Genomic DNA, 15,039 nt, shown 5'->3' with positions numbered 1-15,039 from the left:
GAGAGGCCCAATACTGTATATCAGTAACTCCCTTAATCCAATTCAGCTGATTTCTGATAAGATGTAAAATGCACGATTATGGACAGATGGCACTATATCTTTGGCTTTATATCCGTCACTTGCTCTGTACTGTTTGCTTTTTTTCTACTGCAAAACATTCCCATGAACGGGTTTGCATGAAGTACCTATCTTAACTGCCAATTTGGTTGGAAAATAATAATAGTCACCCTCTCTCTTCCTGTTTCAAACAGCAAGGAGATATTTTACTGAAACAACTTGTGTTTTGTTGGATACAGAATGTTTAACTGTGAGACTAATTTAGCTTAGTCTTACTTCCTTCATCCTTTACTCTCAGATCATTGTTTTTATGATTTTGAATAGAAGTAATCTCGCATTGCACCCTTTGCACATAGAATGTCATCACTGTTAAAGCAGTAAACTGCTTAGAATGAAATTCTAAGTTTTGTGTACAGATTAGAGCTTGGGCTGTCCTCATCTTAATTCCATTTGACTAATATTTAGCAATTTATCAGTGAAAAAATGTGTTGATTTAATTGACATTTAAGAAAAAAATTATCACCCTGTTTGGTGTCCTTAAAATATAAATTATGCAAATATATATATATATATATATATATATATATATATATATATGACCATTTTGATTTCAATGACCATTTAATTTCTGTATATCAAACAAGCACCCATACAGAAAGCATGTAGATGAGGCTCACAGTCTTGACAGATCAGTTACTGAATGGTTTTTCAAGCATGGTGGGCAAGCTAAGCCCAGGCCAAACACTGATGCGCTGCAGTCAGCAGCTGCATGCAATTTTCAGCTCAACTCATTCAAGTGTAATAAAACAATGCAAGAAGTGCTGGAGGACTGTGGGCCTGGATGCTCTCACTCTTGAAAGAAAAGTTGACATAGGACAACAATATAAACATTAAGTGGAGCTGCTACCATATAAATTCCCTTCATTGAGTGGTTGTTTCTGTTCCTGGTTTTGCCTATAATCAAAAACATTTTGTCATATAATGTGCAGCTTGGTTTGGCATCACAACAAGCAGGGCTTTAATACTTAATCAAATATTAGATATTAACATATCTGATGAGAGTCTCGCAACACAAAGCAATTTATGGACTGTGAGCTTGTCATGTCTTAGTTATTGCCTTCGTCATGCTCTGTTGTTCAGTTGCATCTCCTGTGATAATGCCCAGGGGATTAGCAGGTAACAAGGCAGCAGCGCTCCTTTGAGGATGTTGCGCGTGGCTTTGAATGTCTCGCACAATACTACATAAACGGAGGGGGAGTACCACCAAATGGTGATTTCCCGGCTACACAGGGAGCCTCCTCCTGGATAATGTGGTAATGAAAGGTGACAGGAAGGACTCAGGGTCTGGAACGAAGCCGGGGCAGCTGGTCAGAGCAGGAGAATAGGAAGCAGTGTGCAACCGGGCTAAAGTGCAGTGAGAAGCAAATTAAAGCTCATATCTGCCATCTCCCTCGCCTCCCTGCACTTTCCTGTTTGGACTTGAAGGTGATTGGGAGCCAAGGCGGTGACAGTTGACGGAAGCTGCGCGGAGGAGAGAGTATTTATTTACAGTGAGATGCAGCGATGCTTGTTCAGGATGCGGTTTCACGCAGGATGTGCCCCCCCCCACACACACACACACCTCCTCCCATCTTTCTCATCTCCACCCTCACACTACAATCCCCAGGTTTGATCAAGAATGGGAAGTGGGTTATTGGGGAGGAGGGGTTGGCCTGCTGCAGGGCCAGGCAGGCTGCATTGTGTAAGAGGCTGGGTCTGGATACAGCCAGCAGAGAGCTCACTCAGCATGCCTTCCTGCCTAGCCCAGGAGGTGGTATCAAAGTCAACACAGGTCACTGAGAATAAGGAGTGTGAAGCATTAAGATTGCATTGTGTGACACAAATTGTCCTTGGTGTTACAGAAAAAGGAAAACAGTGATCTATGTTTGAAGTAGAGAAAATGAGCAAAATTGAGCATATGAGAAAAAAAGTGCAAGTGTAAAACAGAGTGTGTGTTTTAAGACAGTCCAAAAGAGAGTGTGTGTGTGTACCCTGCCAGGAATTCCACCTTGTAAAACAAGGGTTGGGGGGGAGTTGAATGTGTAAATCCCAGTAATTACACTGTACACTTTGGTTGCAGTACAATTGCCTTTGTTGTCATCCTACAGTACAGTATTCACTGTACGGTAAACTGCTAATTTTAAAGATGCAAGTGTGTGCCACATTATTTCATACCACCCAAGAGTAGATATGCAGGAAATTTTACTTTATTAGACAGATAGAATTGAACATGTAGCAGACACAACTTTTCACCTAGCAAAGTCCTGCCATCCCTGGCTTTCATCTGGTGGGATACTGAGTAGTAAACATGTGAGTGTGCTGAAAAGGTGAGCCGTTCAGATCTCTGCCCACTAGCTGTCATGTCGACATTAATCCTACCAAAGTTTCAAAGGCAGGTTTTATGACCTGCCTTACGGCCTCATCTATGTGGACAGCGGCATCTAAACTCTGGAGAACCTGCCACATAAAACGCACATCTGTTAAAGCCTAAATTGTAAAACAGCCCCCACGTGTCCAGGCATCGCTCAGTTAATAATACACTCAAAGTACAGCTTATAACACTCCCCGCAGCAACAACAGCAGTGATTGTCTTAATTTCACTTCTTTTGATCAGCTCTTGTATCTTTTTTGCCCATTGTGATTTTATGTCTTTTTCAAAGTTTTTGACCTTCAAAGAGTATGTATATTATCTTTCTGACATGTACATTTTCTCTCTCTCTACATTAGATGATGTCTGTATAGTGAAAGGCCCTGTTTATACCTGGCATTAAAGGTCCAGTGTGTAACATTTAGGAGGAGCTATTGGCAGAAATGGAATATATTATATTATATATTATATTTATAAGTATGTTGTCATTAGTTTATAATCACCTGAAAATAAGAATTGTTGTGTTTTTATTACCTTAGAATGAGCTGTTTATATCTATTCCACGGAGGCCGCCATGTTGCACCGCCATGTTTCTACAGTAGCCCAGAACAGACAAACCAAACACTGGCTCAAGATAGGGCCATGCTCCTTTTTTTGCGGCCACAAGTGGACAGCTCACCTGTTCACACCTGGCTTTAGAATGCGTCGCCACATGCGTGTCAGTTCAGTTTATTTATTTTTATAGCGCCAATTCATAACAGATGTTATCTCATTGTACTTTTCCTATAGAGCAGGTCTAGATTGTACTCTTTATAATATTATTTACAGAAACCCAACATATCCCACCATGAGCAAGCATTTGGCGACAGTGGCAAGGAAAAACTTCCTTTTAAGAGGCAGAAACCTTGAACAGAACCAGACTCAATGGTGGGCGGCCATCCGCCACTGCCGTGTTAGGTTTTGAGAGAGAGAGAGAGGTTTGGAGAGATGGTCTTGAGTGACCACTTGTGATCGGATCTCACTTCCCCGCTCTATATGCAGATAAACATGTACATCGTTTCCGTTTGAAAAGATCAAATACGTTGTTATTTTTAATCTGAATTAGATGATTTTACTGTTTATCAGACCACAAATGAGACAAGAATTAGGTTGGAAAAATGACAGATGCCGCTGGAGCAGAGTATTCATGGGGGCCTTTTCTCACTGATTACTGTACAAAAACACAACTTTATAACTTTATTCACTGATTTTGGTCACATTTTATGTATAAAATATTTTCTCTCTGATAACCTCTGGCTGCTCTGCCTCAACTCTCAGTGATTTACAGAGTTTCCTGATAGAAAGATAGTTTTACTTGTTGCTAAAGTAACCGCAAACTGCTGCTAGCTGTGCCGTGCAGCTATAGTCAGACCTCCAAATGTGGTCTGAGTGATTGGATCTCAGTGCGTCCTCAATGCGTCATGGGTGCATTCACAACTGTACTTAGGGCTGTCCACTTGTGATCGGATCACCCAGGACACACGTTAATGCCTGTTGTAAAGGGGGCCAAAAAGACTGTAGAAAACTATCAGTGATTTTGCTAGAATTGGTTTAGGTGTAGTGGGGGGGATGGGAGAATCAGTTTTTTCATCTAGTTAATTTTACAGTTTTGGTGAAGCAGACACTGGCATCCCATCTGAAATGCACGTTTGGTAATAATTAAAAAAGAAGAGTGAACATAGACCCTTGTAAACACCTGCTTAACATCTGTTTTGTCATTGCAATGTTTCACACTGAATTCCTGACAGAAAGTGCTGAAAATTGATCTACTTGTGGATACACTTAATACAGTCAACTTTAAGTATCACTAGTTAGCCCTGCTTGCATAGGCAACACTTCAAGAGATGCTTTTACTAAGGCCTACTACTCCCTTTACATTAAACAGCTTCATTTTGAGTGACAGAATGACAATAAATAAAGCCCCAATAATAAAGGATTGCTGTGGCACTAAAAAGTCTGGAGTAGCAGGCTAGTAGCATTACCAAATAATAGCAAGTATTATGCTCAGTCTTGAGGTTTAATACCACAGTTCCAACACATGAGGTACTATTAACAGATCTGTGAGTGATGCAACTTAAGCAGCGGTTGTCATTACAGGGACACAGTTATTACGTACTTTTGCCAGCTCAGTCTCTTAAAGAGGAAGTGTGGTTTCTCCCCTTACGGTATTCAGTCATTGCTTCTATCAGTACATTTAAAGTCCCTGTACTGTATGTTGATATGTGCCCTCCCTGCTCCCGCTACCCTAGTTGGTTAGCTGTGTGCCGGTGAGTTCTTTCAGGGGACAGATAGACCTTTCGACCTTACAGAAACACATAGAGGGAGGGACACACAAACAGAACAACATAAACCTCATAATTTGAGGTTTGTTCAAAGGCATCTGGCAAATAACCTGAGAGAGAACCACCTTGCAGTTCTGTCACGTACATAGTGTAGGGGGGCAGGCAAGTCACCATACTTGTTTGGAATAGCCATGACATGCAGACATTGTTGGTTGGTGAGTGGCGGTGGGTTTTGTAACAGAACTAATTAAAAAAAACAAAAAACAAAAAAATAAAAACTTGTTACAGTATGTTTTGTAAATGTTATATAGAGATATGCTCTGGCTGAAAATTAGCTTGGGTTTTTGTGGTGCTGTCAAAGTACTTGTGACATTGTTGAGATTTGATCTTTGGTCAGTGTTGCGTATCATCACAGGTTGTGAGGATGTTGAGGATTATGACTATACAAAATATAGTATCTATACATTTAAAAGGTGATGAGGCAAATTGTGCAAATCAATTCATCCCAACTTGTTACAAGGTTGGGTATTTTATTTATTAATTATTGGTTATTGATTCTTTTGTAATGTCATTTGGTTTAGCAGTGATGTATATGAAGCTACAGTTGCTGACTTAAGTCTCTGTGAATGGTGACAACCAGGGATTACCTGTGACAGCAGTTTTATTAATTGGTCAGTATGGGTTGACTCTTTGTTCAGTAGAACATGTGGTTCTCCTTTATATAAAAGCAAATTTAAGAGCTTTAAAGTACAGCACCACCTGTTGTAGTAATGTTCCCCTATTCTGAACTTTGTGTACAGTACAGAGATTGAGTTTATGTGCATTTTGAGCTGGTAAAAGGTTGAGTGAATCAGTAATATTTGTATATATTGGAGTTAAGAGACATGTCTTCAGTTGTAATGAGTTAAGAATGTTAAAGCTTATATCCATTCATAAGCTAAACGAACCCTGTTCAAAAACAAGTGAATTTAGCCAACACTGAGGAGGTCAAATAAATTCCAGATTGTATTGTTAAGTGTTTTCACCAGGTCAGAGGGTCCAGCTACAACACCTGTTACTGCTAAAGTCACATAGGGAACAGAGTTAGAGAATCTACAGTCTACAATTTTTATTCATTCTTTTCTGTCTTGTGATGCTGTCTGTAATTGATCATGGTTACATCTTGCATGAATTGGAAAAAAAAATTGTTATTTATTGTGATAGCTAAAGGCTCTATTTGAGTGTAAGCTGGGTCTTAGCATAATTGATGTTTTCGAAGATGAGCTCAATTGGATGAGTCATTAGGCCTATTACCAGAGTTTTATTAAATGGCCCCACCCAAAAAGAGAAGAAAAAATCCATTGTGGAATATTTCCTTCCTAGAATAACAGAAGGTTGGATTGGTAAAAGGCAAATAATATGTGTGAGATTGATCAGTGAGTAGCGACCCCATTATCTCCTGAGATGTTAATTACACTGTGCTCAGCTTGCATGTCAAAAGGCAGATAATTGAAGAAGGTAAAAGATGTGCCACACTTTATTTATGCTTTCACTTGGAGCTGGTAGAAGATCGTCTCTCTCGTGTGCCTTTTATTCCTCTCTTTTCTTCTCTCCTTTTTTTCAGCTATGATGTATTTATTGTTGGGTAATATTACATTGTCAGAGTTGATCATTTTGCAAGGATATTATTCACAATCATTACAGTGGCCTGTGTGTGTATGTGCATTGGATACACACAAGAATCTTCTGTCCTGTCTATGTAGCTTTCTAAAATGATTTACATGAAATTATCTAAATTCAAGGCCTTTAAATGTCTTGTACTCAGATGTTGTTTGACAAATACTTTTTCAGACCTCTTGAAGATCTCTCTGTTGCATTTGTCTGATGCTGCTAATTACATTCAACAGCTTTTTATAAATATTGAAATCTAAGCCTGCAGTCACACTAATATTTTGCTTCTGTTGCTAAAAACTGTAGGTCTGAAAATGGACAGAAGTGCAGTCATGTGCCTTTAGACCCCAGGCAGAAAACTGCTCAAATTTAATTTTATGTAAAAAAGAAAAAAGAATGGAACTGCCTTTCACTGTATTAAGGTAAAGTTAGTGTAATAACAATCTCCTATTCGCAAATTAAATTGCCTGGTTGTTGTAATCAATAATGTGTGCCAGTGACTACAGCTGCTAGATGATGACAGCAAGGGCAAACTTAAAAAAGAAAAGAATAAAGAGGATGGAAACATTTTCGGGAGAGTCTTAGTAGTATACTTACTTAGTATCTGCCAGAGTGGTCCTCTGAAATACACACTGAGGTGAGAGGGCGCAAAAAGCACCAGAAACCCTTTAAAAGCTTTTTTTTTTTTAAACATTGTTTCTGTTTTGAGTGCAGTTCCCCCACCTGAGTAGCTTGGTGTCTGTAAACTTCCTATTGACAGTGTATAAGCCATAGGGGACATGCTGTACTAAAAAAAAAAAAAACAATCTTGTTTGTCATTTCACATGCTTATAGAGATTGCGTCAAAACTCTGTTTCCTGTGGTTTCCTGTGGAGAACTGTGGTGTCTCTCTGTGCTGCAATTCAAGTGCACGTGAATGCTGTCTGCACTCCCAAAAGCGAATGTACAACATATGCACACACACGCGCGCGCGCGCGCACACACACACACACACACACACACACACACACACACACACACACACAAACACACACTCCTGAGTCCTTTCTGTGTTGTCATCATATCTTGGGGCGATGCCTCAAGGGAGTGGCAGAGTGTGGTCATCACACCTCAGGGGCTGATGGACAGTCGCTGCACAGATGATTTAGTGCATCACCTGGTGGACACTGCTAAGAATGAGCACAGCATGATGGAAAACCACCTTCAAAACACTGGGATATACAGTCTGGTGACCTTACCACTGTAACCGGCTTTAGACGGTGACATTTTTTTTTCTGGTTTTGAAGTGTACTTTCACTCATATGCATATTTGCTCTTTTTTTCCCTCCTCTCAGAAGTGGGTTAAATACATCACGTCTCAGAAACAGCAACTGTTTACAATGACATCATCACACTAGATTACAATAATGATTAGAGGCACGCAAGTTAAAAATACATGGAAAATTTCAACCCTTATGTAACAGTGGAAGAGGACAAAGACGAAGGTCCAGAGTGGGTTTTATAGTAGCTTTTTGTTGGCAGTGTTGAAAGAAGAAACTGTTTAAAGCCCCCCTCTTCCTAACAGGAAACTCAGTGCAGAGATGGAGCTGAGGACTGTAGTACAGGTTCACCTTTGCTCTAACATCAGGAGTGGTAAGGCAAGCCCCCCCACCACCTTTATTTTACTTTGTCTGGCCAATATCTAAAATCCATTAGTATCTTCCCACTTGTTTATCTGCCTTGCCAGCAGACCAGAAGGCTCCATAAGGTAGACAATGAACTTCATTGGATTTAAAGTTTTTATGGTATTAAGTTTGAAGGGTTTTTCTCATTTTGGCCACTTTTTGTTTGCCAGAGAAAGACCTCTGCTCTCTCAGATGCCAGCGAGCAGTATTTTGCTGTGGCAGTGCAGTCTTATCTGCGCTTGAGGTCTGTACTTTAATGGGCTTTATTGATCTAAACAACATCAGGGGTTGCGGTGATGTTATTAAGGCAGAGATAACTTCTGTGTAATTCCACTCCAACAATATATTAGCCTTTTATTGGTCTAAATAACTTTGCCTTTTAGACAGTAATGCACCAGTAAGTCACAGCAGCTCTTCATGTCGGCAGGATCTTAATAAAGCATTTCCTCTGGACATCCTGCTGCGGAGAGAGTGAAAAATGACAGGTTAAAAGGCATGCTGGGAAGTTTCCATGCCATCACTGTAAATTATCTCTTTTGAATACATAAATAAAGCTAGAAGAGAGCTGTGAACGGGAAAGGGTGGGGGATTGGTGGAAGTTTGTACAAACATGTGCTCCAGTGCTTGTTCTGTTTCACACATGGAGGTCCTGTGTGGAGGAACACTGCAGCTTCCAAAAGAGGATTATGAACTGGAATATGGCAGTAACAAACCAGTGTTGTTTTGTTACCATGTGATTATATGTACTGCTGATAGTTAGGTGAATTGATTAGTTAATCTAGATTAAACAATGTATTAATTAATCATTTGAATAGTTTCAATTGTCCATTATGATTGCCACTTTATAGCGTCAACAATTCAGAAACAGAATAGGATAGTGTAAGTGTGTATAGCATAATATTTGTAGTATGTTTGCATGAGCATGTATGGTAACCACCATTAGGCATGTAAATGGAAATAATGACAGTGTTAATAGATATTAAATGTAGCTAATGATTTAATGCAGAAACTAATTGTTATGGCTGTAATGTAAATAATAACAATACATAATGATGACAATATAGGCCAATTGTCCAGCTTGGGAAGTTCTTTAAAGGTTTGTTTGGACATAAAAAAGGACATACTAAGAGAAAATAGAATAAATTATAGATTATGCAGCCACAGTGCTATGAGTTATAACTAGAAATAAGGCTCATAATGTATTGATACAGAATCAAATACATTTTAGTTTTGGTTGATGGTTGTTGTTTATTGATTGATTTAATGTGCATGGTGCATTGTGTGTCTGCAAACTTCTTAATGGACAATTGCAATATTTCTTTCCTTTCAAGGGCAGCATATATCTAATATTTATATGAAATAACGAACCCATTTATCTGGAAGTGTATTTTCAAGGGGGGGGGGGGGTAGGCCTTCATAATTTGCAGCTATTTAAAGCCTTGGTTTTGGTAATGAATTATTTTGTCATCTCGACTGTGATGAGATTCATCTTTAATAACTGTAACAATTATTTTATTAAAAAGAGAAGCCATGCATTATGGCTATCTCGCCAAGGTCTCAAGCTGGAAGGAATTCTCATTAAGAGCATTATATTACCCCGGTGTGCTTTCAGTTGGATGTCCCGCTGAAATTACATTAGGTGTCAACAATGTTTGTGTTAGAAGTAAGCAGTCATATTTACAGAGGCTAGCTTTTTCATTTGCTGCCTGACACTGGGAGATGTATTAAAAAAGATACTAATGCTCTGTATCTGATTAAGTCACTTAGAGAGAAACTCCTCTAAAGTGTTGACTTTTAATATAAGGCAAGCACTGTTCTGTCATCAACGTAGACATAAATCTTTATTCAGAGATGAGGAACTTTAGATTGCTTGAGATTATTTTGTGATTTATTTAGTTGGCACAAAGAACTGTTATCACCCTCATTCCCAGCATTTCGATCCTTCCCAAACTATAAGCATCAGGTTGTTTGTGTCATGAGTGATTTATATGTGTCTTTTCATCTCCATCCTGTGTTTCTTCTGATGGTTAGCATGGTGTGAAACATTGTGTTTTGTTAATGGTTTCAGGCCCAGGGTTGCTGCTAATGACATGGTTGTAATTGTTTGTCAGTGTGATAATGTGTGATTTCCTATTTCCATGTGAAGTTGGACATTTGATGAAGCAGGGATCTTGTCAGGAAGACAAAGTGCTGTCATTTGTCACCAGCTAAATTAGCTTCTCTCCAGACATCCTCTTGGTTTTCAGTGGCAATATTATATTCACAGACCTTTTTTGGGGGCTCTTGCTATGCTTTCCACATGATTCAGTGCATTGTACAAAAGAGCAAGAAACCAAGATTAAGATCAAACCAACACTGAGATAAAAGTGTCATAGAGTCACTCAGGTTGTGTTCTGTGCTGACATATGGAAATCTTTTAACTGTATTTCACGGAAAGACAGAAGTGAAATTACAGAGTGTGGTAATCTTTTATTCTTAGTGTTGGCTAGGAGTCATCACTTCCTTAAACTTAACATTTTTAAACTGAGAAGCTATTTCATCATCTTCGTATGAAAGCCTGTCAGTTTATGTCAATGTATACACTGAGTTAGGATTTTCTGATTATATCTTATAGTAAAATTGCCTTCTTTGGCTAATAGTCAATGATTTATTTTGTCTATTTTGTCTCTCCAGTAATATCATAAACTAATGAGGCACATAATTGCAGCAATTGAAGGACAGGATTGTGGGACTGCCTTCATACTTTCCAAGGTCTTTGATGTAGTCGCATTCTGAACAGACTGCTTCTGTTTCTGATTAAACTGATTCCATATTGTGGGGTTGGGGGCAGGTCCTTCCTGGTTAACAATCTAATGAGCTAAACAAGCCAAACAAAGCAGAGGTATAGTGAATAGGTCTCCTGAGGGAGCTACTTATTGTCACAATTGCCCCTCTGTCTTCTCTTTCCACTCCATATCGATTCATGTCTTCATTGGTTATGCTCCGTCCACTGTAGCACACATGGGTGGGGTAATCAGCTAAATGTTGCCTCTGCTTTCTTATTATTACCTGGGTGCTTAACACTGATTTTTTTTTTTCCTTCAAGGACAAATGGTGTAGGAGAAGGCAGATCCCGTGTGAAGTCCCTGAGCTCTCGCAGAGCGGCAGATCCCTTTTCAGTGCCAGCTGTTCTCTCAGATACACCAGGCCGTGCTGAAATTCTCTTAATATAATTCTGGGGGCTCAGGAGAATTGTGCAAAACAAGCGTGCCAGCCAGGAGAATGTTGAATTTTTCATCAGTGGGCCTCAACTCGCTGAGTTAGTGGGCAGCGCTCTCATTCATGAGCAGATGTTCAGCGCAGTTACACTCTGCAGTTAATGTGAACTTACTGGCCTCTCTGCCATTGGCTGCAAGGACGTTGGCAGCGACCTGGCATCTGAGAATTACTCCCAGTAAAAGGCGAAAGCCTGGAAAGCGTAGCCCCGGCCTTTTTTAGCCACTTCCCAACCCAGGAGCTGGATCCTGAACAGGGGAAGGCACTGACAGCCCATCCGTCTTCAGTCCGACAGTGATGAAACACTTGCCACTGTTTGCTTGGGGAACAGCAGTGAAATTCCTGAAGATAATTTCCACAAGTTTTACGTTAAGTTCTAATGGCTAAACATGAACCAACCCCACTCAGCCGGTGAAATATACTGTGTCTGTGTGAAATAATGTGTACATGAAGGTACCAACCGGTTTGTATGAAACAATTTTACATGCAGAGGAATTATTCCAGTACACTTGAAAGAGGAAATTCATAGAAACAAGGCACCTGTGAGGGGGTAACATTTTGGCCCTGGTAGGTCTATAGCTGAAACCAGCTGGTGCTGTGGTCAGCCTGGTGGGCTGTATCCTCTCCCCAGCCTGGTGCTTTAGACATCTGCATGCCCAAGCTGCTCAGCCTGGGTTTGATGTGGCCATACAGATCTGTAATAGTTTCCTTCTAACTAAGCAAAACGCTATTTGATGTAAAGTGCCATTAAGTGTGTACGTGACATCAGGTTTAGTAGGCAGCACAGTAAAGTTGCATATGGGACTTCAACAGTGGAAATGACAAGCTCTTGTTTCCTCTGCACGTCTCATTTTCACTTTCTAATTGGTCGTTTTCAGGTTGGCTTTACGAGAGCAAAACTAATTAGTGTTTCTAAATTCAGCAGGAAAAAAACGTCAGTTGGCTTGATTGTTCTGGTTTTCTCTCCTGTGTCAGACGCTCAACAATAAAATAAGACTCTAATCATTTTCAAATTGCTCGTATTTTTAAACCCCGGAGCTGAATGTCACTCCCGGTCTCTTGGCAGTTTGTTTGGCATGATCAGGGAACAGTGGTTGCCCTCTCGCCTGTGTGCTCTCTTTGTGATTCGTGGGAAGTTTGGACATGGAAAAAAAAAAAAGAAGCGTTGTGTTTTAGGTGGGGTTGTTTCTGCTTTGATTGGGAACGTCCTGCTGACAGGAGCAGCCTAGAAAGTTTACAGTAGCTGTGACATTGCTGTTACCTTTATTCAAAGTGCTCCAGCTGCAGCGAGCCCTCAGGAAGCGCAGCGCAGGCCCACATGGACGGCTGGTGGCCCACAGAGAGGAGAATGAGCCCTGTTTGAGTTGGCAGACACTCCCCTCTCGGGGAACTTTTGCTGCCTCTGCAGAAAGGCCAGTGGCTGGTGGGGCGGCGGTGATTCTCGGGGCAGGATGGGCTTTTTCCACCTCTCTTCCCTTTCAGGAAACACATTTTGCTGTTTCTTCCCTCTGTGTTTGCAAACGGAGGGAAGGAGTTAAGGCGAAGGGTATGGGGCACCGAGAGCTCAACTGTGAGAGTGCAAATGTGTGGTGGTGATTTGAAAAGGGCATTTTAATACCCTGAACAAGCTATTTGCTCAGTTGTTCACTCTGGTGGAGCTTCATTTATATATATGAATAAAATATATTGTGCTGTAAAACTTACACTGTTTTTATTTTTCCATCAACACTGTCGGGATTCAGTCTTCAGAAGCAAGTAATTAAAAAGTGCTTGATCTAAGGTTAAGGAGGAGCAGTGTTTAAATGCAATTAGTGCAATGCTCAAATTAATTTGGACTCATTTACAGTTTTTGGAATGTGTCAGTATTTGTTTAATCAAGGGAGTTCTCATTTGAGATGCTAAATATGTATCCACAGATATATATTGGGGGTGTTGAAACCTATTTAATTCTGCCTTAATGAATATTAATTTGAAAGTGACCTGTTTTGTGTCCCTCCACTATTGCTCTCATACTCAACTCAGAGGTGGGTGCATGTGTGTGTACACTCACACACATAACACCTATCAACCAAATAACATCTGAGGTGACTCCACTCTTACTATTTAATAAGGTGACTGTGTTTGCTTTTTCGTTAGTCACCTTCATGTTTGAAATAATTTCCACTGTTTTTTTTTTTTTCCTTTTTGCCACCCCCACCCCCTGACTTTCCTTCCTACCGCCTCTCCTCTTCTTCTCTCCTCCCCTTCTATCTGCTGCTTGCCGGTCCAGTCAGGAGACTCCATTGGTGACATCCTGTGGAGCCAGAGATCAAAGTAAGTACTTCTCATGCACGTCAGTAGACAGCGCAAGTCAGTTAACACAGAAACACTACTTGCGTATTAGCTTTGCATCAAACTCATCATTATTTTCTAACTTTTGGACAAACTAGTTTTGAATGTCTTTTCAAATATGGGCATTATGGAAATTGTTGTGAGTTTGAGTGCCGCAAAATGATAAGAAAGGTTTTGCATAGTAACTGATTTCCTCATTTCCTGATGCAGTTGCATATTTACATCCCTTTGTATGATGCCGCACGTGACGACAGTGACAAGGCCCAGTCAGTGTGAGTCCTCTCAGTGTTGACCACTGAAAGTTGACTGTGAACCTGAAAAGTAAAGAAAAGTGCAGATAGTCTGCTGGATCATGTCTGCATCCCCTGACTATCTTAGAAGTCATTACTCCTTGTGTGGTGTATAAACACGTCAAAAACAAACAATGACCCTGGGCAGGCTCCATGCCGCAAAACAATTTCAAAGCCTGCAGTGTAGTGTAAACACAAAACATGGCTAACCTTCACGCAGGGAAGACTTCACCTTAAACCCGGTGTTTGTTTTATAGTCCCTGTCGACCTTGGTCAGATATAGTTTACATCTCTTCGGCTCTTTTCAGGTCGATGTAGCTCAGGTTCTGTGCTGACATTTAGGCTTTCAGTAGACCTCTGTATAAGGTTAGAATGTTGTGTTTTGATTGAGGTTGCGGATTTTTATTATTTAAATATATGTTGAATATGTATTAGTTATAAAAAAAAATCTTTTAATTTAGATAGACTCCTTACTGAAGTTATTTCTCAGGTCAGCTTTTCAAAATAAAAATGGTACAAATAAATAAAAAAAAAAAAAAAAAGAGAGACACAAAATCCATCCACCTTCTTCAACTCAGAGGTGGATGACACTGAGTGATGAAATACTAATATTGTCAAGATGTTCCAAATGTTGTTCTAAACTGAGTGTAAATACTGCTTTGCTGGGGCGTAGATTTCTCGTACAGGGACCCTATGCATCAAGTAATGAATATTCATATTCTCGTTTCATAGACTCTTCTGCCTCTGTGAGTTCTTTCGCATTGAGCCGGGGGTGACTGTAGGCCAATGTGAACCCAGATTTTTAATAAAGCCCAGCTGCTGAATGATCAAATAGTGTCTCTAATTAAGGCCTGAGTGTACACCCATGTAAAATTCTCTCTGGAATGCTAACAACCTGTGATATTTCCAGAGGAATTTGCTGTGCAGGTCTCAGAGAGGGGAGGGGAGTTGAGTGTTTGGGGTTTGGAGAGGGGAGGGGAGGGGCAGTGTTCATGTGGCAAGCCAACATGTTGTTCACATCCGTGTCAGATTGAGGCTAATGAAGGCCAGACTGATCCTTGGAT

The 15,039-nt window shown here is 40.3% G+C and overlaps 1 protein-coding gene across 18 annotated transcripts in view; it reads left to right on the top strand.

Annotated features, from left to right (window-relative positions):
• foxp1b (forkhead box P1b) overlaps nt 1–15,039 on the top strand; it is a 155,400-nt gene that overhangs the window by 24,415 nt on the left and 115,946 nt on the right. For 17 of the 18 annotated variants that reach the window (XR_006376258.1, XR_006376257.1, XM_044181774.1 and 14 more), the window contains one exon: nt 13,624–13,667. The exons of the other annotated variant lie outside the window; for it this stretch is intronic. The gene's annotated coding sequence lies outside the window, so the exon portion shown is untranslated. The remainder of the gene's footprint in view (nt 1–13,623; nt 13,668–15,039) is intronic. 18 annotated transcript variants of the gene reach the window in all.

Source organism: Siniperca chuatsi, linkage group LG2, assembly GCF_020085105.1.
Source record: "Siniperca chuatsi isolate FFG_IHB_CAS linkage group LG2, ASM2008510v1, whole genome shotgun sequence".
Lineage (NCBI taxonomy): Eukaryota > Metazoa > Chordata > Actinopteri > Centrarchiformes > Sinipercidae > Siniperca > Siniperca chuatsi.
This window is presented reverse-complemented; position numbering and strand designations above follow the sequence as displayed.